Source organism: Uranotaenia lowii, chromosome 3 (genome assembly GCF_029784155.1).
Source record: "Uranotaenia lowii strain MFRU-FL chromosome 3, ASM2978415v1, whole genome shotgun sequence".
Lineage (NCBI taxonomy): Eukaryota > Metazoa > Arthropoda > Insecta > Diptera > Culicidae > Uranotaenia > Uranotaenia lowii.
In genome coordinates this window covers 97,353,990-97,367,877 of record NC_073693.1, presented here as the reverse complement: position 1 = coordinate 97,367,877, position 13,888 = coordinate 97,353,990, and the positions used below count along the sequence as shown (strand labels likewise).

The 13,888-nt window shown below is 29.7% G+C and overlaps 2 protein-coding genes across 5 annotated transcripts in view; one reads left to right on the top strand and one right to left on the bottom strand.

The window, feature by feature from the left end:
- The window catches only part of LOC129757253 (probable beta-hexosaminidase fdl), a 138,387-nt gene that overhangs the window by 32,057 nt on the left and 92,442 nt on the right, over nucleotides 1-13,888 (bottom strand). The window lies entirely within an intron of this gene.
- Nucleotides 7,876-13,888, top strand: part of LOC129757254 (homeobox protein 5) — a 50,291-nt gene continuing 44,278 nt past the window's right edge. Inside the window, exon 1 of the mRNA XM_055754418.1 lies at nucleotides 7,876-8,374. The gene's annotated coding sequence lies outside the window, so the exon portion shown is untranslated. The remainder of the gene's footprint in view (nucleotides 8,375-13,888) is intronic.

The following is a 13,888-nucleotide window of genomic DNA, read 5'->3' as shown; positions in this document are numbered from 1 at the left end:
ATTTCACCTCCAAGGATGATCATTATTGGAGTAGAGTCTGATTTGTTTCGAAATAATCAATTAAGTATACACATTGAAACGTTTAAGGGAATGTCAATTGTCATTTTTAATCTGAATTGGCATGTCGGCAAATTTTATAGAAAATCAGTATAATTTTAAATGAGAAAGAATACTGATAGTTGAACAGGTCAAAGCTAGAGCGCTTTGGGTAGAAGAAACGAATATCCGATAGCCCCAGACGGCCTATCATACAATTTTTGCATAACTTTAAAACTTAACAAGCAAATGGCCACATATTTGGCATGGGAATGTATTTGAGTGCGATGAATGTTTATTAGACTGCCCCAGATTTGTATGGGAAATTTCAAGCTTGTGAAATGTTATGCGCTGCAGGCTTTATTAGATCCTAGGCCTAGTACAAGGTCTCATGCCAAATTTGGGCCAGATCGGATCACGGGAAGGGGTCGCTCAACGAGCCTAAAGTTTGTATGGGATTTTGGACCATTTTGTTCGAGAGAAACATGAAAATCCAGTTTTTCATGAATATCTTTGGCCCCCTTCGGCCGATTTCTTTTGAAAACGGTTTTTCTCAGTGCCTAAACTATGACAAATATTTCATCTAAAGACTGCATTTCGATTCGAGTAAAGATAAAAAAGTTATTAGATTTCAAAAATAAGGTAACTTTTTTCAGGGTGATATTTATCACTATTAATGAGAGACAGTGCTTCGAACATTTTGACGCAGCATTAACAGTGATGAATATCACCCTGAAAAAAAGTTACCCCATTTTTTGAAGTCTAATAACTTTTTTATACTAACTCAAATTGAAATGCAGTCTTCGGATGAAATATTTGTCATAGTTTAGGCTTTAAGAAAACCCGTTTTCAAAAGAAATCGGCCGAAGGGCCGAAATATATTAATGAAAAACTGGATTTTCATGTTTCTCTCGAACAAAATGGCCCAAATCCCATACAAACTGTTGGCTCGTCGAGCGACCCCTTCCCGTGATCCGATCTGGCCCAAATTTGTCATGAGACCTTGTACTAGGCCTAGGATCAATTTAAGCCTGCAGCGCTTAACTTTTTCAAATGTCGAGTCATTTGAGGCACTCTAATGTTTATCTATATGATTATTCAAAACACTTCTTTTCTTTTCCAGTGGGAAGAAGAAACAGGAAGAAAGGGTTTTTTTGACATATGTCGAAAACTCATAAGGCAAGTTAAATCAAATTTGTTATTATTAGAGGTTCCACCAGCCTTGCCATTGGGATGTTCAATAATCCTCCTAATCAAGGTTCTTAATCAAGAAAGTGAAAGCAAATTTGTTTAGGATACGAGAAATGCTTATATGATTGTTCGAGACCCCTCTCTTCTTTCAGGAGATGTAGAGGAAGGAGGCTTCCAAACAAAGTTTATATAACAACATAAGAATTTATCAAGCAAAAGGGATCATATTTTACGTAAGAGCATAAATGCATACTAAAAACATTTATTTGATTATTTAGAATCTTTTTTCAGTAAAGAGATGTGATAATATTTTTGTGCATGAATCAATAAATTTAAAAAAAAAATGATTAAAAATAGCTTTTAGTTCAGGTTTTGAAAATGACAAAAAAATCATTTCAGAAAATAAGAAATATTTATTTTTATTTTTTTGTGATGGCCCCACAGGCCATCTTGATATTGTTTTTTGGTAGCTTGATATTGTTTTTTTGGTATAACAATATCAAGCTACTAGCTGATCCCGTACGAACTTCGTTTCGCTTTCGACAATTTTGGGGAAAAAATTCAACAGTGTTTAAAGTCGCTACTATTACTATTACTTGAAATTCAAATTAAACGGTTGATTGGCTTTTTATTAAAATTTATGTGAGAATGTTTTCTTCTCGATCGGTTGCAAAATCTAGACATTATGGCAGAAACATGTACTATTTGTTTGTGTGCACGACAGGTCAAGCAAAAGACCTTCACACTTAAATTGGTATCAATTAACTGCCTCCAACAAAATTATTGCACAAAACACAGAACTTTCAATGAAACCCTTCTTTTCCCATGGCCCGAAATTCGATAATTGAAACCAATTTTACGTTCCTCAAAACTCCCTTGTGCCATTTTTTCTTTTCAAATTTGTGTAAAATAACGTCAGGAACTTGAAAACAGTGAACAGAGAATATAGACGCCCTTTTCGCCGACCCTTGACACAGAACATGCTACCTGGAGTCAATTGCTCATAGTTTATAACCCTATCTGAACATTTTCATCTCAATCCGATGCATGATCACGACAATATCGCGAAAACAGTGAGCAACTAACATGGACGGCCTTTTTTTTTGACCACGATTCAAAACTTGTCACCTGAAATCAATTATCTTTTCTGTTAAACTCCCATGTGTCAATTTTCATTACAATTCTATGCTCAATCAAGAGAATATCGTAAACACAGTGAACAGATAATAACCCCTTTTGCCGACCCCTGAGTCAAGATTTGAAACCTGAAAGCAAAAGAGCGTCCCTCAAAACTCCTATGCGAAAATTTTTATCTCAATTCAATGTAGAATAACGTCAAAACCGCAAAAACATTAAAGTTGGGTATGGACGACTCTTTCAGCCGACTTCTGATCCACAATTCAAAACTTGAAATCGATTACTCGTCCCTCAAAACACTCATGTGCTAATTTTAATCACAATACGAACTATAATAACGCCAATATCGCAAAAACATAAATCAGTGGATATGGACGACCCCTTTGGCCAACCCCTGACTCTAAATTTGATAACTGTAATCGATTGCTCGTCTCTCAAAACACTCATGTGCAAATTTTCATCACAATCCGGTGTATAATAACGCCAATATCGCAAAAACATTAATCAGTTGATATGGACGACCCCTTTGGACGACCCCTGACTCTAAATTTGATAACTGTAATCGATTGCTCGTCTCTTAAAACACTCATGTGCAAATTTTCATCACAATCCGACGGAAAATAACGTCAATAACGTGAAAACAATATTTGTCTTGTATGGACGACCCCCTTCAGAAGGGGTCGTCCAAAAATCTAAAAACATTTTTCATCATTCCTGGTCCTAATGAGCATCCATGCCAAATTTCAGATTTCTAGCTCTTAAGACGGCTGAGTCTATAGAGGACAAACAAACAAACAAACAAACAAACAAACAAACAAACAAACAAACAAACAAACATACAGATAATTGCTTTTTATATATATAGATATTGCAACATTAATTTTAAAGAGCTTGCAACAGAATGACGTTAAAATTTGATAAAACATCATTTACAAACACAACAAAACAAAAAATTTCTAAGATTTCATTGGTTTTTTAAAGGTATAGCAAAGCACACCTTGTCAGCTTGTATATATATTGAAATGGATTTCTGTTTGTCTGTCTGTTCCCTCTACACTCGAAAACTACTGAACCTTTTGTGTGAAACTTGGCAGGTGAGGGCCGAGCAAGGTTCTTATTATGGTTTTAGACCCCCCCCCCCCTCACGGGGATAAGGAGCTTCCCAAACAACAGACAAATGATTGCCTAACTCGAGATCCGATCAAGCAAATGGTATCGAATATGACATGGGATTGCATTTGGGTGCGAGAAATGATTCTATTATTTTTCAAAACTCCTCGCTTACACTTTTTTACATAACTCGAAAACTATTCGAGCAAATGGAATCAAATTTGGCATGGGAAGGTTACGAGAAATGTTTCAATCAATATTTGGCAACCCTTCCTCCTTCTAGTGGGGAGATAGAAAGAGAGGAAGGTGGTTACCATACAATTTTTTTATGACTGCAGAACAAATCGAACAAATGGAACCAAATTTGGCATGGGTGAGATCTGAATATGAGATATATTTTTATGATTACCATGGAACCAAATCTGATATAACAGAGTATTTGAGAACAAAAAAGGTTTTCTATTGGTACTAACTTTTGGTTTCATAAAGTAACAAATTGCAAAAATTAATTAAAACTGAAGTAATTTTCGCATTTTGCAAAAAAGTAAAAAAAAAATTGATGGAAATAATATTTATAAATTCAAGATCACGTTCAATTTAAAAAAATACTTTCAGTGTATAAAGGTTCAAAAAAGACCTAGGTGAGATAAGGGCATGAGGGCTACCTTAAGGAAAACGCTTATTTAACCATAGAAAACAGGTATAATATGTGAATTACATCATTATTTCTTAATTGGCAAAAACTTGAAAAACTAGATAAAAACGTTAAAAATGCAATTTTTTGCCAAAAGCTGAAAACCAGTCACTGTAGGGGCATAATGAGAAATCCCCCTGGGGCAGTATAAGCACCATCAATCGGGGCACGATGAGCGTTTTCTGCCTGAGAATCTAGAAGCGAATTCAACTCAATGAAGTCTAGTAAGTCGTAGATTCTTCAAACAAAGCAATAACAAAATAATCTAGGTCTGTTTGTAGAATACAAACAATTCACACACGCTCATAAATTATGTTTCTAGTGGTTTGTTTGGCGAATGATGCTACTAGCCGTATAAAGTGACAAAAAAAAAATCGATCATGAATGGTAAATGGAAAAAAAATCACCTCGAACAGAAATCGAACTCTAGTCTTGTGAATACCTCTCCGACACCTTACCAATAGGCCACATAGGGCTTGTGATATAGCTCAGTTGGCAAGTCTGTTGTCTCCTGAGCCGATGTCCGCGAGTTCGAGCCCAAGAGTAAACATCGAACGCAGTTGTACCGGATAAGTTTTTCAATAACGATCCGCCAACTGCAACGTTGATAAAGTCGCGAATGCCATAATGATGGTAAAACGACTATAATCGAAACAAAAAAAAAATAGGCCACATCGTCAGATGTAAACTAGTCAAGCTGTAGCTCTATAATTCATTTGACTTCATCGAGATGAATTCGCTGCTAGATTATACGGCAGAAAACGCTCATCGTGCCCCGAATAATAGTGCTCTATTCGCCTCGAGCCAACAAATTTAGGTAAAAACGTGTTTTTGAACTGGTTAAAGTGAAAAATCAAAAAATTTCTGATTGAGAAACAATTGTAACATGATATATGTTACAATGCGTATATTATATAGATACAGATGATTTAAAGATCATAATAGCTTATTTAGGGTTTTTTTTTTAAATTATTATATTTTCGTCACTTGAGAACCTAGCTAGTTTTTTTTAAATATATCTGTAAAGATGATAAGAAGATTCCTTTTTTTGTGAAAAATTAATAATACGAAACAAATCCTCATGAAAATTTATTTAAGAAAATACGTTCTTTTGTAGAAAAGAGGAGTGCTTGTTATGCCCCGTGTGCTCGTTATGCCCTTATCTCCCCTACTTGAATCTTAAAAATATGAAATGTGGAAAAAGCCTTATTTTTTTAATTTTTTGCCTAGCGTAATTTTCATTGAGAATTTTTTTTTGACTCAAAAAAAATATTTCGTATTCTCAGTAAAGTAATTAACATAATTAATGCAAATTTAGGTGTTTTTTTTTTGTTTTATCTCTAATATAATGGTTTTTTTCAAGAATTGTTGCAAATTTGCAACATCATGCAACGGTAGTACCCTTGATAGGTACCTATATGGGTTCCATAGTTTATTTTCGAAACTTGCATCGTTTAAACCAGGCAGTGGTTTTCAAAGTGGTCCGTACCGCCCCCTTGGGGGCGTTGGATGGGATTACGGGGGCGGCGAGGTCATTATTCACATTTTCAAAAATCACGAAACATCGTTGATTTTATATAACGATTAAATTTAATGCAAAACAATGAAATTACGTTACAGAACTAAACATCAGGTTCAAAACTAAAATACCAAAAATTTTACAGAGCTGCATGAAAATTTTTGTTCCAGTAGCTCGTTTTTTTTTTAAATGTATATAAAAGATTTTTATATATTGTCACAGATTTTGTATACGCTCTACACGTTTTGCAAGATTATTTTGGGTTATACTAAAAAGATTAATTTTAGACGGCAAGGCTAGATAATTTTTAAAATATACTGTCTAAAAAAATCTGATAAACAGAAAAAACCTTAAAAAAAAATTGGTTTCATCTGTGATTCAGTGATGACTTTTTGGAAAGAGAATTTGAGAGAATTTTTCTAGGTCAGAGAATTTTTATTTCAAGTTCTTACTTGTTTATTTCAATCGGTTCAAAAAATCAATTGTGCCATTTGCAATCGATACACTTTTAATCTATTCGGTTATCACAAACATTGCCGGGATTCAGTTATTAGAATCTAATTTAAACTTTAAGACCCATGAATGCTGCATAACTTTGAACAGGATACAAATTCAGATATCATGAAATGATACTATTTTTTTAGGTTTTTTTTAAGTTTTATTTTTGCAGAGATTTTTTATTTATTTATTTATTTTTTCCTCGGACAGGGAAAGCCCGCTGGAGTTAAACTTTTCCAAGCCTCTTCTCCAACAGGCACAAAACCCTATCAAAACAATTTAACAATTCGTTTACAATATTGTTTTCACATAACGTAAGAGCATTCCATTGAGCTTATTATCGCTCTTTGAAGGAATGCTGAAGGGTTATTAGTTCACTTATTTCACCGGCTGGAAAGTATTTAGTTTGTATTCAATTCGGACGAAATAGTATGCACATAGAATTAAATTTTTTTTAAAAAATCACGAAATATAGTTTGAAATATGAAAAATCGTTTGATATTATGAAATTAATATTAACCATTTTTGCACTTATAATACCCCCTACCCCTTTGGGTCTGAAGGCCTCATATAAATTTGAATGCATTTTGAGTTAATACTTATAACAACATAAAGAACAAAAGCTAATAGTTTTTCAAGGATCCAGATTATCACCATTTTAAGATTTTCTAAAAATTTGCCCAGGGGGGCGTTGAGCTCGAAAATTTTGCAAAAGGGGGCGGTGAGTGAAAAAAGTTTGAAAACCACTGGACTATAGCGTAACTGGAGTCAGTGTTAGGAAGTGAAATTTGGTAAGCCACATAACTTGACTCGTAGAAGAAGCAAATCTAGGGTAATCTTTGAATTTCTCTAATCCTGAGGTCTAAAAAGCTTCGTTTTGGTTCAAAATCAACATCATTCTTGTTTCTTCTGTGAAAACGAGCCTGTCTATGATTTTTGTGCCAATTCATAAATTCTCCGAAGGATATTTTCCGCTGCACAACTTTCGGATCGTAACTTTGTATCTATCGTAACTTTGGAAGATCGTAACTTTGTATCTATTGGGCAAAAAAGTTATTAGCTATTCAACAGAGGTATGACTTATGGCATTGAAAAACGATAAATTTGTCAATTAAATGCCGGGTACCTAGCGAGGTACGTATTGCATGACTACTTTTCATGCAATACTACGCGAGGCAAAAAATCATGGATGAGTTTTAAACCAAAACTTAGCTTTTTAGATCCCAGGGTTTGAGAAATTCAAAAATGACCCCAAATTGACTCAGTCTATTGTGCATGCAATTATTCAACTTGGAAATTTTGTTAAATAATGCTACGACTCGGCAAAAAATATTTAAAATAAAAAACAATGTAAGTCATAAAGCTACGCTAAGTTGCTCGAAAAATATTAGCTATTTTCCTAGGCAAACCATTTTTCCTACATGTATCTCGCTAATTTTCCCTTTCAACAGGACCAACAAGGAAAAAAAATTACAAGGAACCAAAAGACTGGTGCGCGGTTTCTTCCAGCCTCAATACCGGGTCCTATTGTCAGTGACAGAACCGTGTAACGTGACAGGAACGGGTGGAAACGAGCAAAAAAAACTAGGAACCCCGACTTGATCTACTAGCTATAAGTGAAGAAGAATCAAAAGAAACAAACCAGAGCAGTGTAAGGCGCGCAAAACACACGGGTTCGGGAAAATGGAAAACAATTTTCCCGTTTCAGTTCCTCCGGAGAAATCGTCCGGTGCGGATCGGTTGCCAACTGAAAAACATTCTTTCCTGGGTTTGGGATTCTTTTACATGTGAATGGGTAGAAAAAGCGCGCGCGTGTTCTGGAAGACTCTAACGAATTCAAACGGATTTTCTTTTGGAGAAAACACCAAAAACAAAAAGTTGGCCTCCGATGGAATGAAAAAAAAACAACTTTTCTCCGGTTGATTGAGTGACAATGACGAATCGGAAGGTGAAGAGGGAATAAACAAACGGAAAAGCAACGTGGTGCGTATTCAAACGTTCTTACGCGAGGAAAAACTGACGTGCGGTAGTAGTTTGGGGGAAAAACAGTGTTTTGTTGTGTACCTGATTATTGCCATCGCAACCGATCATTAGAAGAAGCCATCATTAGCTATGACGGAACGTTCACTGATAATGAAGCTGATGATGGTTAGATCTTGAGAACTAGTATGAAACTAGCTTGAAGAAAGGTATTAGGTTCTCGCTTAGACAATTTTTAAGTAGTTTGAATGCCGAACATTACTACTTCTTCGAAGGTTTTTTGTAATCGACCTTTTAAAAAATTCGTTGATACCTACAATTTCCCAGAATCTTCAGCCCCATAAGGAAATTTTACCGTTGCGATAGTTATCATCGTGTAATCATCGTCATCAACGTCAATTTTCCCGCGCACTAAAATATGTAGTTCAGGCCCCCTACTTCTCGAGTTGATTAGTGTAACAAATGGGCCTGATGATGACGACTAGGACGATTTCGTCCTCATTCCTCCAAGCCATGGTGGCCACCTGTTTCGATTTGTTTGCGTATGTGTGTGAGTGTGTAGGTCAGGAAAATGTCAGTCAGCTAGTGTCGTATAGCTAAGCTACTACTTATCATCGTGCAGGATTTTGATAGGCGAGTTTCGAGGTCGGATAAGGTGATTAGGTCTCGGTCGTGGCGGCTAACGTTCACAAATTCTAACTCGAAGATCCTTGGAGAAAACGCAACAAGCCTGTTGTCCCTAGAAAAAAACGTGTACAGTACTGTGTCAACAAATCAAAACTGATTCAATCGGAAATTTTTCTTAAGTTGAGAAATCAACTGAATCGTTACGCCTTTTGTACTGATAATTTTTTATTTTCAAATATTAATGAAAAAATAAATTAAAAAAATAATTTACCGATGTACATATATTGATTGAATTTCATCGGTATCTATATTTTGTATTTTGAATCATACAATATACAAGTTTAATTTTGTTATTGCAATCTACTAATAGAAAACTATTGAAATTCTTTCAAACTGAAACGAATTGACTATGTGTATTTTTTGTATTTCTATTTATATTGTTCTGTTAGTTAAAAAAAAAACATCATGTTTATAACATTTTCGTTTATTAGTGTTTTAAACAACAAAGTCGAAGCTTAAAGAAATTTAACCATATGATTACATGAACTAGGCACAAGGCATGAGAAAACTTTTTTTTTATTGCATAGCAAATGTTTTCAATTCGAATTTAAACAAAGAACTTAACAAAAAAGATGTTAATTAGCATAGCTAGACTTTGGCAGAAATTTATTATTTTTGGTTTTGAAAACTAAAAAAAATTTAGGTAATTTTTAAACTTTAACATTTTAAAGAATTTTTGTGTTTATTTTCTAGAATCCTTTCTTCTTTAAATTATATCATTTGCAATCTTTTGAACATTGCACAGTTCTCTATTCTGCTATCTGAATAATTCTTGTTGTTCCTATTAATTTTGATATTTTTAATTATTTTTAAAAAGTTCCTGATTCTTATAGACTCTATTTAGCTTCCATTCCACTTATTTTTTTTAATCATTTATGTACATATTTTCATTTTTACGGTTTCTGATAATCAAAATATTTACTACTTAAAAGAATGTTTTTAAGAATTGGTACTTATATTACTTTTTCAGTCATTTTTCACTTTCACTGTTTTTCAATTTTCTCTTTCCAATACTTTTCTATAATTTCTTTCTGATAATTTTCTCTTTTTATATTTTCCCTATCTAAATTTTCCCTTTTTTGGAATTCTTTGATTATTTTATTATTTTGCATAATTTTTTTTCCCCTTTTTTACTTTCTTATTTATTCTAGTTTTTGATAATCCCATTTAACTTTTTTTTCCTTTTTCTGCAATCTTCTTTTCTCAATTTTTCATCTTTTCCTTTCTTTATACTTTGTGTTACTTTTGCTCGCTTTTTTTCTCTTTTTTGGTTGATCCCTTCTTCTCTACTTCTTCTTCTATTTTGTTTCCTGTATTATTATTTATTTCTTACTTTTATCTAAATTTCTCTTATTTAATTAATGTTTTCTCTTTCTCTTTTATTATTTTATCTCTTTGTTTTTTATCTTTTTCCTTCTTTTATCTCGTTCTTCTTTTATCTTTTTTTTCTAGCTGTTTTTCCTTGATTTTTTCATCTCTATTTTATCTCTTTTCTGTAATCTTTGTTATGTCATCATTTCTCTTTTTTATCTTTTTTTATCTTTTATCATTTTTTTATCTCTTCCTTCTTTTATCCCTTTTCGTCTAATGTCTTTTTATCTCTTTTCTAACTCTTTATTTATTTGGTCGCTATTGTTTGTTTTAGCTTTTTTTGTCTTTTATCACGCTTTATCTCTTTCGCAGTTTTTTTTTCTGTTTTAGACATTTTAATGAGATCTATTTTGTTTATATTCATTTATTTTATCTCTTTCCTTCTTGTATCTCTCTTTTTATTCGTAGGGTGGCCACTGAATTTTATTTTCTTTTGTTTTTCTTTTTTCTTTTTATCTCTTTTTTTCTTTATAAATATTCAATCTCTTTTTTCTTTTTATATCTTTTTATCTTTTCTTTTTTCTCTTTTCATCTTCTATTATTATTATTTTCTCTTTTTTTAAATCTCTTTTTTCCTTTCATCTCTTTTTTCTTTTATTTGTTCCCTTTTATCTCTTTTTTTTATCTTTTTTTTTCTTTTATCTCTTTTTCATTTATTTGTTTTTTCTTTCATCTCTAATTTTTCTTTCATCTCTTTTCTTCAATTATCTCTTTTTTCATTTATCTCTTTAATTCTTTTATTAGTTTTCTTCTAGATTTTTTTCTTGTTTTTTTCTCTTCTATCTCTTTTTTTTCTTTAAACTTTGTTTTTATTTCATATCTTTTCTTCTTTTATCTCTTTTTTTCTTATTTTTATCTTCATTTTTTCCTTTATGTTTTTTTCTTATATCTTGTCCTTCTTTTATCCCTTTGTTTGTTTTATATCTTTTTTATCTAATTTTTTATCTCTTTCCTTCTTTCTTCTTTGTTTAATCTCTTTTGTCCTTTATCTCGTTTTGTCTTTTTCACTGTTTGTCTCTGTTAATCTTTTATGACATTTTTATGTTTTTTTTTTATTATTTTTTTATTATTTAACATCTTTTTTTTAACTTCTTCGTTTAATTACATGGTGGCGACTCAATTTTAATTTTTGATTTCCGCTTTTTTCCCGTCTTTTTCCCGCATTTAAGATTGTTATTTGCCTGTTTTTTCTTTAATCTCTTTGCTTTGTTTGATCTCTTTATGTCTTTTATCTCGATTTGTCGTTCTTTCTGTTTATCTCTGCCATACTTTTTTGTCATTTTAATGCTATCAGCTATCTATTATGTTTGTTTTATTTCTTGTTTTCTCTTTCTTTTTTTCAATCTCCCTTTAAATTCAAAGGCTGGCCCCTCTATTTAAATTTTTAATTTTCGCATTTTCTCAGACTTTTTCTCGCATTTGTTTTTTCTATTTTGTCTGTTTTTTTTTTCTTTTTATTTCTTTCATCTCTTTTTTATTTCTTTATTTTGTTTTATCTTTTTTTGTCTTTTATCTTATATGTATTGTCTTTTTCTCTGTTTGTATTTCCATTTATTTTACCTCTTTTTTTGCATCTCCCTTTTTATTTACAGGGTGGCCACTCAATTTCAATTTTTTATTTCCGTATATTTTCCGACTTTTTCCGACTTTGTTTCATTTTATTTTCGCTGTTTTTTATTATCTTTTAGTATTTTTTTTTTTATTTTCTCTCTATTTTTTTCATTTTCGCTGTTTTTTTAATTTTTTTCTGTTTTTTTTTATTTTGCTTTTTTTTATTCTCTCTGTTTTTTTTAAGTTTCTTTTTTTTATTTTCTTTCAGTTTTTTTTTAAATTATCCTGTTTTTTTTTCTTTCCGCCTTTTTTATTTTCTTTCTGTTTTTTTTATGTTCTTTCTGTTTGTTTTTAATTTTCTTTCTGTTTTTTTTTTGTTGTTTTTTATTTTCTTTCGGTTTTTTTTTTATTTTCTTTCTAATTTATTTTATTTTCTTTCTGTTTTTTTATTTTCTTTCTGTTTTTTTTTAATTTTATTTCTGTTTAGTTTTTAATTTTCTTGCAGTTTTTTTTTTAAATTTTCTTTCTGTTTTTTTTTTTAATTTTATTTCTGTTTTTTTTTTTAATTTTCTTTCTGATGTTTTTATTTTCTTTCTGTTTTTTTTTTATTTTCTTTCTTTTTTTGTCTTTTTTCTGTTGTTTTTATTTTTTCCTGTTTTTTTCTGTTTTTTTTTTATTTTTTCTGTTTTTTTTATTTTTTTCTGTTTTTTTTATTTTTTTCTGTTTTTTTTATTTTTTTCTGTTTTTTTATTTTTTTCTGTTTTTTTTATTTTTTTCTGTTTTTTTCTGTTTTTTTTATTTTTTTCTGTTTTTTTCAATTTTTTTTATTTTTTTTAATTTTTTTCTGTTTATTTTATTTTTTTCTTTTTTTTTTATTTTTTTCTGTTTTTTTTATTGTTTTCTGTTTTTTTTTTATTTTTTTTCTATTTTTTTTATTTTTTTCTGTTTTTTTTATTATTTTCTGTTTTTTTTTATTTTTTTCTGTTTTTTTTTTATTTTTTTCTGTTTTTTTTTTATTTTTTTCTGTTTTTTTTTTTATTTTTTTCTGTTTTTTTTTTATTTTTTTCTGTTTTTTTTTTATTTTTTTCTGTTTTTTTTTTTATTTTTTTCTGTTTTTTTTTATTTTTTTCTGTTTTTTTTATTTTTTTCTGTTTTTTTTTATTTTTTCCTGTTTTTTTTATTTTTTTCTGTTTTTTTTTATTTTTTCTGTTTTTTTTATTTTAATCTGATTTTTTTTTATTTTTTTCTGTTTTTTTTTATTTTTTTATTTTTTTCTGTTTTTTTTTATTTTTTTCTTTTTTTTTCTGTTTTTTTTTTTATTTTTTTCTGTTTTTTTTTATTTTTTTCTGTTTTTTTTATTTTTTTCTGTTTTTTTTATTTTTTCAGTTGTTTTTATTTTTTTCTGATTTTTTCTGTTTCATTTAAATTATTTTCTGTTTTTTTATTTTTTTCTGTTTTTTTTTATTTTTTTCTGTTTTTTTTTATTTTTTTCTGTTTTTTTTTATTTTTTTCTGTTTTTTTTTATTTTTTTCTGTTTTTTTTTATTTTTTTCTGTTTATTTTTATTTTTTTCTGTTTTTTTTTTATTTTTTTCTGTTTTTTTTTTATTTTTTTCTGTTTTTTTTATTTTTTTCTGTTTTTTTATTTTTTTCTGTTTTTTTATTTTTTTCTGTTTTTTTATTTTTTTCTGTTTTTTTATTTTTTTCTGTTTTTTTTTTATTTTCTTCTGCTTTTTTTTTATTTTCTTCTGCTTTTTGTTATTTTCTTCTGCTTTTTTTTAATTTTCTTCTGCTTTTTTTTAATTTTCTTCTGCTTTTTTTTAATTTTCTTCTGCTTTTTTTTATTTTTTTCTGTTTTTTGTCTTTTTTTTCTGTTTGTTCTCTCTGTTTTTATTGTTTTTTTTTCTGTTTTTTTTATTTTTTCTGTTTTTTTTTATTTTTTCTGTTTTTTTTTATTATTTCTGTTTTTTTTTAAATTTTCGCCTTGTTTTTCTTTATTTTTTCTTTGTTTTTCTTTACTTCCTCTCTGAATCTTCTATTTTATTTCTGTTTTTTTTGTTTTCTCTATGTTTTTTTGTTTTCTCTATGTTTTTTTTTACTTTTTCTCTGTTTTTTT